The following is a 13683-nucleotide window of genomic DNA, read 5'->3' as shown; positions in this document are numbered from 1 at the left end:
CCCCAGTGTAGGGTAGTAAACCGGATGCTGATCTGAGTGGACTGCCTGCCTTTCCTCTCTTTGCTATCCCTATCTCTCTCTCTCTCTCTCTCCCTCTCTCTCTCTCTCTCTCTCTCTATATATATATATATATATATATATATATATATATATATATATATATATAGTGTGTGTGTGTGTGTGTGTGTGTGTGTGTGTGTACCTTATGGCTATGACCTTGATAGGAAAGACGTCATATAGGTCGTCACATGAAATTTCGCTTTGACATGTTTGATACAGTCTTAGGAAGCACGTCAAACTTTTTTAGAGATATTAAGGTTATTGTTGAGGCATACAGTGGCGCAAGTATAACCATATTCTATTGCTTGGCGAGTTGTCCAGCTTTGGATCCGCGTTTTCCCCAGGTCATTTTTCCACGTGTGCAAGTACCAGGTGACTGTGTTTTGGGCTCAAAAGCACATCTCGTAGAAAAAGAAAGCTTTAAAAATGTCCCGCTTACCCCTGCCTGCAAGCTCCCCAGACCGATACATGTATTTGCTACCTTCCGATTAATACCTTGAATACTATCATGAAATGTGATATGCGGCCACGAAAACTGCCTCATATATTACGACAGGCATCATAGCTACGCATAAATTTTTTTTGGCCTTTGTGTGCCTTTGTTAGAATCAGGTAACCTACTTGTTCTCATGCAGCATATCAACTGGTTTCGTTTTTCATTGTACTGAGCACAGATGCCCTGTAAAGAGTCGTTGTACATTTGCAAACTGTAAATGCTTTTGTTCTCGCTTTCCTCGGTATGACGCTCGTTATACCGCTTCGTACCGCAGTATAGTATATAATATTTCATATAATATCAGAGACACTTGTTAGTGATTTGATCGCAGTTGATGACAAAAAACTATTCGCGTCAAAAAACGGTGTAGACAAACATAGCCGGTAAATAAAGACGACCTAAAATATTCTGGGAGTTTCAGGGGATTGAACCGGGAAGGTACTATTTGCGTATTGATAAATGTCGAGCAATTATAGTATGCACAAAAATAGAAGGGGCTCAAATTTCTAGCCGATTTCATGTCCGACCAAACATTCAAAGGGCGTAAAGGAACGGTTCTCTCACGCGTATTCATTCAGGAAAATGGTGTGCCCCAGGGATGTGCATTCTGCACAACATTGTTTGTGGTAAAAAATGAACTAAGTTAATAATGTAATTCCATCCTCTGTAATGCACTCCTTATATGTAGAGTATCTGCAAATCCCCTGTCGTGCATCGAACATTGCAACCTGTGAACGGCAAGTCGAAATTGCGTTAAACAAACTCACGCAGTGGGTATCTGAAAACGGTTTTCGTTTCTCAGGTGAAAAAAAAAACTATTAGTGTTGTCTTGTCACCAAAAAGAGGCCTACAACCAGATCCCGTACTTAAGCTACAGGAAGCCACACTACCGGTAAACTAAGGACGCCGGTTTCTGGGTGTACTGTTTCATAAAATGTCGAACTTTCTCGCGCACACAAATATTAATAAAATTAAAGCGAACAACGCCTTTAACACCATCAAATTCCTGTCCCGGAAGTTCTGGGGCACTGACCGGAAATGCTTGCGATACATCTACCGCGCTTCCTGTACGTAGTATGTTACACTATAATAGCATCATATATGGTTCAGCCAGAGAGACTTGCATCCGATGACTTGATCCAGTTCACAACCTCGGACTATCACTGACAAATGGTGCTTACAGAATATCACCTGTCCAGAGTTTATACGTTGACTGCAATGAGCCTCCTTTACAGGAACGCAGAACACGACTAACTGATTCCTACGTACTACGAATGCAGTCCTCACCACAACACATATCCTACACTATCGCCACACAGTGCAGCCCACGCTTACACTATACAAATAAACCGAACATGATTAGGCCGCTTATCCTGCGATACGAGGAATATTGTCGGGATTATGACATTCCTCGCGAATTCCTCCAGGTTACCAGAAAGCCACAACGTTTGCCCCCGCAGGAAGGACACACCACACGAACACATTATACAAGAACTCGGCGCTCTTCGTGGAAAATATAAAAAATACAGGACGTTTTATACTGGTGGCTATAAAGCAAAAATACACGTGGGGGGCGGGTTGTAACAGAAAATGGGGAAACAAGCATTCAATTACCCTAGCATGCCTCTGTCTAGACAGCCGAAGTATACGCATTATGGAGGGCAGTTCAAAAGTTCATCGCTGACAAAGACGAAAACACAGCATATACACAGTCATTAAGCATACTCAAGGCTCTAAACGGGAAAGCCGAATGTGAACCCCTGCTGGGTAATATTTTAAACACAATAACGTTAAACAAATACGGCAGATCAATTAGGTTTTGCTGGGTACCAAGCCATGTATGGATACCACGTAACGAAACACGGGATAGATGCGCATCGATGGCAGCGTACAAAAACACAACAAACACAACACTTCCACATAAAGAGTCTCAATGCAATTCTGAAGGCCTTGACGTCAAAATGACAACAAGAATGGGAACATTGTTTGAGCAACAGGCTACATCTTATTATACATGCAGTTAGCGAATGAAAGTCATGCAGTCTCCAGCAACGGTTCTATGAGGTGATCTTGCATGGACTTGGCACTGGACACACACATCTAGCGCACAGTTTCCTGCTTCGCAAACGAAACTCGCGAACTTGCCAAAAATGCCATGAACCTCTTACAGCAATACACATCCTAACGACATGTGCACACATCGACAAACAGAAACGCAAGCTGTTACACTACCTGTATAATTTACATATACGATTACACCCGGCCCTATTACTTGCAGATGACCCCCTAGTGCCACTTACTAACTTGTACGACCTTTCAAGAGAAAGCTGCTTATCTAAACCAACTATAGTATAAGGCAGGTTTACCTGCTCCTATGTTGCGTTTGCTTTTGTCTTGTGACTGGCGCAGCATGACCTTGGTTGCCTTTGTGCCATTAAAGCCATATTAACGAACCAACCAACCCAGGGGAGCCCAAATTCTAAGAATTAGGGAAAGAGCTGGGTGTGCGGTAACAGAAGACATTCTGGAACAGTGGCTCTACAAAAGAAAGGAAGTACAATATGACGGCAGCGAAGAAAGTTGAAGCCCGTCAGCTGCCGCTCCTACAATAAAGTGGCGAAGCGAGACCTTAACGATCTTCTTTCACAATGTCCCAGCCTTGAAGTACTGCGCCGGACACACCAGCATCAATGCGCGCCGAATGCAACCAGTCTAAACGTCAACGGGTGCGCTAGCTGCGCCATGACGCTGAACTGTCAATCGTGTGAGTTACGCTGGCTTAGCATAACTTCACCGCGAGAGGTGCGGGTCCTTGTCACGCCGACTATATCCCAAGCTTGACTAGCGACAGTGAATGCCAGAAATTGAATTCAGCAAGCTTCAGTGGTAATAGGTGAGGCAACCTTTCCGTGTGCATAGTGCTTTTCGACGGACGTACCCCATGCTGAAAGCAAAAGCTAGATGCGTGGTGTTTTTGACACATACCCCAGGCTTTTACGATGATGCGCACGTGTATACTCAATATTTTATCACATGATCGCACCAGCTGCAAGCGCTACAGAAACAAGAGACACCAAAACAGCGGCCAGCCTCTTTTTCCTGCAATTTTTTCCGGTACGGAACTAGCTTTATACACGTATTATTTGCCCAAATGGATATCTTTTATATTAGCTGCAACAGCTTCACTTCTAGCTTTTTTTTTCATCAGCTAGAAGGGAGCCTTGCATTCCGTGAACTTTTCATTTGTCATTACAGCTGAGTTACTCAACTGCTTTTCACACGACATTCTTTTTTTATAACATTTGCCGTCCTTCGCCTGATCTCATAGACATGTATTTTTAGACTTTGTAGGTTCTTTTCTCACGGGCGGCAGATTTATCTTCCTTCCCCCTTTTCATTCTTTTTTCTGTTTAAAGGAATATGGAACGTATGGCTAGCGTAGTGTCCCATCTCTAATTCATCACACCACTCCATAAATGAGCACTTAAGTCCCCGCACGCTTTCCGCGGTTTCACGTGGTTGCTACTAAAAACGAGCCATTCAGTTCCAATTCACACACACACTCTCTATCTCTCTCTCTGACACAAACACACATGCACATAGATACGTACTAATATGTTGGCACGCATCTGAAAACAAGAACTCGCTTGATAGACCTTACCCTTCCTGTTTCTCTCGTGTCATTTCTTGATCTTGCGCCTACACGTGGTATTTGATATTGTGACAAAGCGCCGACTGGCCCACTAGAAAGCGCTCGACAAACTGGATCCATGTATCAGTCTTGGTTAGTGAGAGGAAACAATGCTTGTTTACATTAGGCCTACCCCCATGAGAGGAAAAAAAATACCACGACCTTCGAAAGTAAAAGAATTTTCAGAAAATGAGCAGATGATTTCAATCCTGTTCGGAAGCAACACTCACCAAGGTCACTGGGCTTTTGCATCCTTGCGGTTAATTCTAGTTCTTATCGAATAATATATACACGAGTGGCCTTGGTCTGCTACGAGGGGTTTGTCAATATGGGTCGTGTTCGGCTAAGTTTTATTGTCGACTGTAAAAAAATGGAAATTCCGTTTCTCAGCAATATATTTGTAGCACGACAGTGCACGTCGTTTCGTGCCGTGTGCAAAGAGCATTTAAAGGTACTTTACATTGAGTTATCAATTATTCACTTTCCTACCACGACTTAAACCAGGACAGCACAAACAAGGTACACAAAAATGAAAAGTATGAGTGGTTGGGACTTTCCGTGCATTTCATGTTCATTATACTGTATGAAATTTATCTAAGTGCTACGTACGGTATCACGTGCCACCGCACTTATGTAAAACGATCTCGCCGTAAACGCGTTCGGTGGAACAAGCTGTATAAAAGAAAGCAACGCTTATCCGCTGGAGAGTAGAAAGGTACCACGCCTACGTTCGCTTCCACGACCCTTCCATATAAAAAATTCTTAGAATCATCAGTACAGATAGGCATCTTAAATATGGTAACATCGCGACGCGCGAAGGGACCCTCAACGGGACACTGCTTTTTCGTGTCATCTATATATTTTTCTCTGGCCCGCAAAAATAGACCCCGACGGCCAAAGTTCAAAGCTCCACCTGGCGGCACCTTTGCACTGTGGCCCAGCAAGCGCACGCTGAGGGAGATTGGAGATTAGAAGCATGAAACGTTCGTTTGCCGACCAGATGTAGGTTGTGCGAGCTGCTTGAAATAAGAGGCCGGGCCAAACAATACCGAGAATGCTCGGCGCGATCATTCTTCGAGAGGAGCGATAAAAAAATTCACATGAACGATGCGGTGCCAAGAATTCCCCAAGCGCCTTTACAGTGCAACCTCAAAACGACCTTGGCGCCACCTGGAAAGCAGGAGGTCTCTGTACGCTACAGGTGGAGGCCAGAGACCGACTACAAGTTTGACTGGCTGCGTCGGAAGCAGGAACAATCGACAAAGGTAGTTCTCCGCCATGCACACTCATCGCGCTGCTTGCGCTAAAGAATATGCAACACGATGCTACACCACAATGAGGAATACCGCTACGATAGCTCTGGCACAACCGCAGTGCTTTGTGTGGCGCTGTCGACGGGGCGCTGGAAAATAACGCCTGAGGTTTGTTCGGAAACACTGTTTTCACGGGGAACATTGTGCTGAACACGCTGTGACTCGCTTCGTGGCGTCTGACGTGTACTGCATCTGCAGACGCATTTTCCCCACCTGCGCTTTCTGTCCGACCAGTCTGGCTGCCTGTACCCACCTCCGATAGGGCTATACATTCTCCCTGTGTTGCTATGCAACAAGCATTAGCCCTCCGTATCGTGATGTTACTCTCAAAAAAGGAATACCGCGAGGAAATTGTTTGAAAACGACTTGGCCGGAAACCTGAACTATCAAATGAACTATAATTTAAAAATATTACTGCTGCCGATTCTCCTGTGAAAGTGTGATTGAGTTATTGGTATCTACGAAGGTTCGTTTCTCAAGTAGCTCTTAAGAGAATTTTATTTGTTGCAGTAAAGGGTAGTTGTTTATTGTGCTTTAGTTTCACGTGGGTTCTCGTGAACCTACATACGCAACTCCATCGGTAGAGATCCATGTTTATGCGGAACATAAAACAGTAACAAAAATATTTTATACCATACCTTTTGCAATAGAAGGCAACTATTTACAGGCATACTATAAAACTCGAACTTGGAATGAAGGCTCTGATCCAGTTTAGGTTTCGGGTTGCCTGAGAAATATAACCTCAATCTGGATCCGGAGGGGTAGCAATGAAACGACGATTTAAACAACATAGCGATAGATTTGGTCCCGTGAAAATATTTAACCTAAACCTCTTCAAGAAAAGCTTGAATAAGTGGCAGACAGACAGTAAATACGAGTATCAGTCTCATAGTTCAAGCGCGCATTTTGCGTGTCGTGTCAGGCAACCAAAGTTCTAATGACTTACAAGCACTACGAGTGGCAACTGGGAAAAAAATGTGCGTAAGCAACGACATAAGTGAGCAGTCAGCAGTGAGCAGTTTCCCAACGGACTGCCTACTCCGACTTACAAGATTGCGTTTGTGCCTCTCGACGTCTCTAAGAACTTAAAATTCCGTACACAGATAGATTCTTAATGTTCACCTTGGTAATGCGGCTCTCAAAGGAATTAGCGAAGTGCGTTTTAAGCGAATAAAAACGTAGTCACCGTGAAAGTAGCGACGAGACCGTACTAAAAAAATTGAAAACCGTGCGCGTACTAGGACACATATAAGTGCGGTCGTTCATTGTACACAGTGGTCGCACTAGGGGCAGTTGTTATTTCCGATGTCTTGATGGACATCAGCGACGAAGAGCTACAAAGGCTTCTGTCTTCAATAGTGAAGGTCACCGATTTTCACCGCTTCGGTCGCTCTACGAGCGTCAAGCTTCTTTTCGGCAAAGACGCGGTTCCTGATCATGTCAAGGTGGGCTACCTAATGCACCCGGTGTGTCTTTATGCGCACCGACCACTGCAATGTCACAAGTGCCTAAAGCTTGGCCATGTCAGCGCTGTCTGCGCAGGCCAGGCGGCATGCCTCCGCTGTGCCGGCAGCCGTCACGTATATTCATGCACAGTAAAAGAAGTACTCAAATTGCGATGGACCCCACGAGGCAAATTCCAAGAATTGTCCTAAGCAGAAAAAGGAGGTAAACATACCGAACCAAATGAGCAATACAAGTATGTCCCACAAGTAGGTGGCAGCGTCAGTGTAATACCGGATGAGACGAACGCGTCGTCGGTATGGACAAGCCGTAGGCCCAAACCAGAGCTCCCTGGCTCAGATTTCCCAGGTCCAGCAGAATGTACCTAAATTGGCATCCATAAATCTCTCGAAACAATTGCTCGAAGCCCGCCTCGCAAACCTGGAATCGAATGTATAGCCACGCTTGCCGCCATGCACACAGGTCTTAGCCTGTCAGCACGAGCAAGGAGAGTGCCCTGGGATATCACCACCAGGCCCTGCCATCAAAGATATGCTGCGACAAATAATCCACGCCCTGCAGCTGTTATAGTCTGCTTTAAATACGCCAGTGGCGCTAAGAGCAGCAAAATTATGAAAGCTATAGACAGTCTCCTAGATATACTGCAGTAACTTCCGCCTCTGTCCGCCAACACGACTTAGCCGTGCTGTGAAGCGCACACGTACGAGTTCTCGATTCATGCAAACCTTGCCGTACTACGGTACGTCTTCAAGCAACAGAATAAAACAGAATGTGCAAATGGAAAGTCACTCGAATATCACTTGGAATGCCTCAGTATGTGTCCAATTAGGCCCTCAAGAAAACAGATGTATTTGATACACTGGACGGTAAAATGTATCTAGTGCGAATATAGTCGCTACATACATCGCCCCTAGGAAGAACCCTCGTCAGGTTTCAGGGTTAAGATACCATAAACCTACTTACCGTTTTGCCAGAGCGCTCTCCTTCCCTGCAATTTTCTCCCGCGCGTTCGGACCAAAGCGACCCCTAAGCGCATGTCCTAACAAGCCCATCCGGCTCACCGAAAAGACATGAAAGTACTCTTGGAGAATTTTATCTTTCCTATAACACGTTTTTTTATTGCACTGATGCAGGTATTGTCCACGGGTGCGCTGCTGTTTCAGTTACGGTGTGCCCTACTAACCTCATCAGGGCCTTCACAAAAATTGAAGACAAAAAACAAGCACCAATCGCCGCCATAAAAGACGCAATCATGCTGCCTACCCACCCATTGCACAACACTATAATTAGATCCAACAGCCAGGATGAATGGTGAGCGTTACAAATCAATGAACTTTCCTACGACATCTTCCATGAACTACGAGCATATCCGCATAAGCATCCAAGCATCAGTGTCTTAGCTCTGCAGCAAATTGGAAGAAACAATGAAGCCCACAAGTTGCCCCGAGGTGAAGTTAATCCGGGATCTCCTAACCCCGCTAAAATCTTAACACGAGAACTGTGCCAAAGTCATGCCGAAAAAAAAACCACCGATTGACCCGTCTACAAAACATTCGAGAAGAGGCCACCATTTAGCTTCTCATCCTTCACATTTAACAGAACGGACGCCACGCTGGCAAGGATAGTGCAGACTTCCTCCCTTGCCATGGATGACCTTACAGACCATATACAAAATCTTCCAGAAAGGCCTCGCGACCATCAGTGCCTCTGTTGGCATATACGTTATTATACCAAATTTGGGCTTCCTCCTACTAATAATGCACTCTACAGCACCTCTTTTCTACCTTCCCAATGCGACCTCAGTCCTTGACCAAAGTAATCATGCCCCCTGAGAGTTTATGACGAACATGGTGGATGGAGCCTTCTGGCACAGTACATAAGAAATGCAGCACGTCTGGAAGACTCCAACTGTATGATTACTCCAGACATGAAGCAAAATGAACATTTATCTCTCGCTCATTATCTCTATTTCTTTTTTTTCGTGGCTAAGATTTGTTCAAGGCCGTTTACTTGGGTATGTATTTCAGTAGACCATCACTGCATCTAAGGCGCTCAGCGGAAATCAGTTCTAGCGTAGCACACTTTGGTTGAAGAAATAAATAGCGCTAATTTCTATGTTTTTCGTCTTTCCCTTTCGCGCACATCAAGGATCCTCTGGATCAACGGTAAGGGATCCTCGTTCCCTTTTTATAGAAGAGGGCGAATGAGTCATCAGGCACAGTTACGCAACCAGATTCGCGACAGGGCCCGAAACCTGAACTTCTTTCCTGTCTTCACTCTCTGGAAGTTGCAAACTGCCGTAAAAAAGAAGCAGAATAAAGTGTTTTTATAAAATTACTGCTGTAGGACGAGCTCTAGATGGATAGGTGACTAGTCTGGCTAAAAGAGGTTTGGCACGCGGTGTTAATTGCCTCTCTGAAGCAATGCCAAGGGGTTTGGGTTGTTTTAGCAGACGTCATGCAGGAGATAGTAATTTATACAAACACAAGTGCAGTCGCAACTCACAAGAGTGCGGCTAAGAAACTGCACAAACTAACCAACTTATGTCGTATTCCCCTTCTTCCTCAATAAATTCCATCCCCATTTAGGAAACTTGGCATTTTCTTCGCTGTCTTAGGGTAAAAAATTGTTAACTAAAATTCCGGCAACTTCCCTGTTCACCTATCGCTTCTGAACCTTTAAAATTTTTCCTCAAGGCAGTACCCTCAATAGCTAACTTGCAATTTATGCAATTAATCAATAATGGTACAGCGACGAAAGCTAGGGGTAAAGGCTCAATACGGAATATTAGAAAAAGTACCCCCAAGTGGCTTTTAATACCTAACTAGTTTGTACAACAATACTGTTCTTCTGTACCTTCATGTTCTGGGCCTTGGATTTTTACAACTTTCTATGATTCCCTTGACGGTACTTAATTCGATTCTCTCGCTTCCTGTTTCCAAAGTCAATCCGGTGCCCCTAACTGCGTCGTAGCTCATAATAAAGTCGTCGTATTGGACCACAAAATTCCATTATCCATGCGTGAACTTTTGTAATCCCATACGAAAACAGAAGCGGGCGCTCAGCTTGCGTCGCATCCGCCCACCATGCGGCCGGTGTTGCTTTAAATCGCCTAGACAGAAACGTGAGCGACAAGCGCTTATATTTAGCCGGGCGCCGAGTTTGCCGCTTCGTTTTCTAACTTTTGTCGCTCCCAGCGTATGAAGAATGAATGGCAGTGGTCACGTACGCTCTCCTCCTCCTCCGAGTATCCAAAACGGATGCCGTTACGTAACTTGTAGTCCAACGTTTTTCAGAGAAAGAAGAAAAGCAACGTTAACGCCACCACTGCTCTTCTTTACTAAGCTCTGTCTGACTCGCACGCGAAGTTGTTTCGCGAGCTTCGAGAACGTCAACAAGGCGTAGAGGCCCATCACGCTTCCCGCCTTTGGCACGTCAGCCGTCTAGGCACGCCGCCGAGTGCGTCCAATGCCGCCTACGACACGTCTATGGCTGTAAACTCGCTAGTACGGTGCACCGTTGCGAAGGCTGTGACCGCGTCTCGTCAAACAGGAAGAGGGAGAGGCAGCCAGCTTGCGCGCGATACAATGGGTGTTGCAGCTTCCGGCCGTTACGTAAATAGTTGACAGAGCAGTTCTGTTTTGTTCCCTTTCTTTTTCTTCGCGCCATGGTTCCGCAATTGCTGAGGTGTTCTGCGGGATGATAATGAGGCCTCGGTTTTGTTGCGTCAAGAAGGCGATGATGGTCGGTCAAGAAAATGCTGCACACTGGCTTTGGCGCGTGTTTTCTCAACCTCTGGAGGTCAAAATTGTTACGGAGACCTCCAATAAAACCTCTCGCGTAGCCCAATTGCCGTTTTTATGGATGTATTTATTCATGGATACTGTAAACGTTAGATACCTCTGCCATGGGATTTCATTTTTCAGAGTTATGAACATTCTGTCTTCCTACTCACTAACCTATCTCGCTTTATCTTGTGCAGTTGCACCGCAAACGGATCAGTCCATTCGTACGGAAAGTGCATGGAAATGAACTTCTTAAAGGACTGCCTTTCTACGCACCAACCTGTTACTCTGTGTGTGTTTTGCTTAGCTGTAGGACTGGTGAAAAATTTTGGATACAATGGCGTGCTCATGAATGTACACGTGCTTGGAAAACTGCGAGCCTAACTTCAATTTGGCGGAAATTCTGAAGCTAGCCACTTTGGTGTTTCTCTTCTTTCGACTACGCCAGTGCGTTTGGTATATAAAAGAACTTGCTTTGCAGATTAAATATATATATATATCTACGTTCTTTGAGATGATTCGTGCTTCGTTTAGACTGTTCTGTTGACGATCTTCTTTTACAATTGTGATTCGGCCGCTTAACGGTATGGTGAAACGACCGTTATGTGTATAACTCCGTAGACAGAGACAGCTCGTTCCCGTAATCAAACGTGACACTGCAGAGAAATGCAGCTCGCTGATTCTATATTCTATGCAGTATTACAGGAAATTAATGGTTGTCCAGCTAGCTTAATTCCACTGTACACGATGCATACTAAGGTACGAATGGCGAAGAAGATCAAGTGTTCCATACGTGACGTTATGGGGTAAGCATTCCGCAGCGAGCTGTAAAAACGCGCTCTAATCTAAGGATTAACCCAGAAGGAAGCGCCTCTGAGCATGCCACAACTCCCTGATTACACTCGCGTCGCCCTGGTGTGACCCTGGTTTTTACGGCAACTGATATCACTGAGCCAGTCGGCAAAAAAGAATAAAAAAACATGATTTTTGGGATTACCCGAGGTAACGTATAAAGCAGGCCTCTCAACCTTATAATATAGTTCAAAAGAAAAGCAGCCTAAAGAGCTTCGGGGCGATATTTCGCGTAGAAATTTTGAAGTAACTCATCACACTTTCTCAAGACGTGCACATCCTCCACAGGCCATGCACAGCGCTGACAAAAAGTTTTGTTAAGTCTAGCGGGAGTCTTCTCAGTGAACTTAGGGCTTCTCAGGAACTTTTGGTAACCCGAAATATATATATATATATATATATATACTTTGTCTTATACGTAGATGCAAAAATTATTCTAGACTGCCATTCCGAAGAGGTTTAATTTGACCAGCACACAGAAAAAACACAATACGCAGACACAGCACACCCACCAAGTGGAGGTAACTCGTATCAAGGTGTTTCGTGTGACTAGAAATCACCTGCGAAATTAGAACGGTACGCCTTGAGCGGACGATACTAGCGGTGTAGTGTTCGAAGTCGTTCGTATTCAGTGAGGATAATGAGTCTGCTAGTCTGCTAATTAGTCAGCCGCATTCATGTAATATTCTAAATGTTCGTTTTATGACATAGGTGTTGGTAGGAAAGCTTGAAAAAAGTGTGGTGAAAACTGTGGTTGTAGGTTAAAAGCTGCACAGAGTTCTCAGAAACCAGAAATGAAATTGCTTTCTGCGGTGTCTACTGTGCGGGTATTCTTTTCTGAGCTCTGTAGAAAACCCACGACGCACGAAAAAGTGGCTTAACTGTGCTTTCCGAACCTCGATGGCAAGACTCTCAATCGTGGTCTGAACGAATGAAGGACGCGTGGTAGTCGTTAAAGAAAGCGTGCTTTCATTCGTGTTCTGTGCGGGACTCTCTCTCATTATTTATAATATTATCTGATTTTAATCTTCAAGACGAAGGTGCTTATGTGCGCTTGACGCTGGGGCCACTTCCCTGGCTTAGCTACACGATCGAAAGCGCTGCTATGCAGAGGAGCAAGATATCAGCTCTGCTTAGTGTTTGCTTCCTTGGTTTGCTTCAGTGCATGCAAAAAAATAACTTCATTCATTCACGCATTCACAATTTTGACCAATCTACATTTGGTCTCGTTCACCTAAGCCCCACCCCGTCCATATTGAAAGTGTAATTCTAGTTGCCTGAATCACCCTGTATATAACTCTACCGAAAGGAAAAGTGAATGAGACTTCACCATTAGGCCGCCTTTTGACCACGATACGCTAAAACGGGTACAAAGCTAAACCCGAATAAAATTTGCATTTCTTTCAATTGAGCGCTGCATTACGTTCTTCTGAGAAATCTCACAACTCTCAGGTAAACCAATCGCAAATTCAACGCGCAGACGCCAACTTCAAACAAAAAAAAACGCCTGCTCAAAAAGGAAGTCTCCAGTTAAACGTCAAAACCTCACTTTGCTGTGCCGTTACTTCCAAAGCAGTTCTGCCGTTCAGAGAGACACAAAAGAATGAAGACGTTTATTACGTATATATCGAGGCGTTAATCGAAATGTAATCGTCGCCATAATGATCATGACGCTGCCCTTTCGCTTAATCTTGTCCCTTCGGTTTTTAGGCGCTGACCCACATTGTGACTTTAAGCGTCGTGCGTTGACGGGTGCGTGCTCTATGTCGCTTTAATATTGCCAGCAATATCTCTGGCCGTCAGTGGCTAGATCACCGAAGAATATAATAAAAAATGATGATGTCACTGCCAGGGTCCCCAAGAACGCAGCAGACACAAGTAAACGAATAAATAAAAGCAAATGCACTGCAAAGGAACCGCGAAAAAGGTGCAAGATTCCCAGAGAAGCACACACACGATACGATATCGCCTCCCCTCGCCCTCCATCGTCGGCACCTTTCTCGGGCAGCTTGCGACATTGGC

At 44.8% G+C, this 13683-nt stretch overlaps 1 protein-coding gene across 3 annotated transcripts in view; it reads right to left on the bottom strand.

Moving 5' to 3' along the window:
* Positions 1-13683, bottom strand: part of LOC135907626 (uncharacterized) — a 92248-nt gene that overhangs the window by 15678 nt on the left and 62887 nt on the right. The window lies entirely within an intron of this gene.

Source organism: Dermacentor albipictus, chromosome 10, assembly GCF_038994185.2.
Source record: "Dermacentor albipictus isolate Rhodes 1998 colony chromosome 10, USDA_Dalb.pri_finalv2, whole genome shotgun sequence".
In the NCBI taxonomy this organism is placed as follows: Eukaryota; Metazoa; Arthropoda; class Arachnida; order Ixodida; family Ixodidae; genus Dermacentor; species Dermacentor albipictus.
The sequence above is the reverse complement of the archived record's forward strand: the minus strand, read 5'-3'. Positions and strand labels throughout refer to the sequence as shown.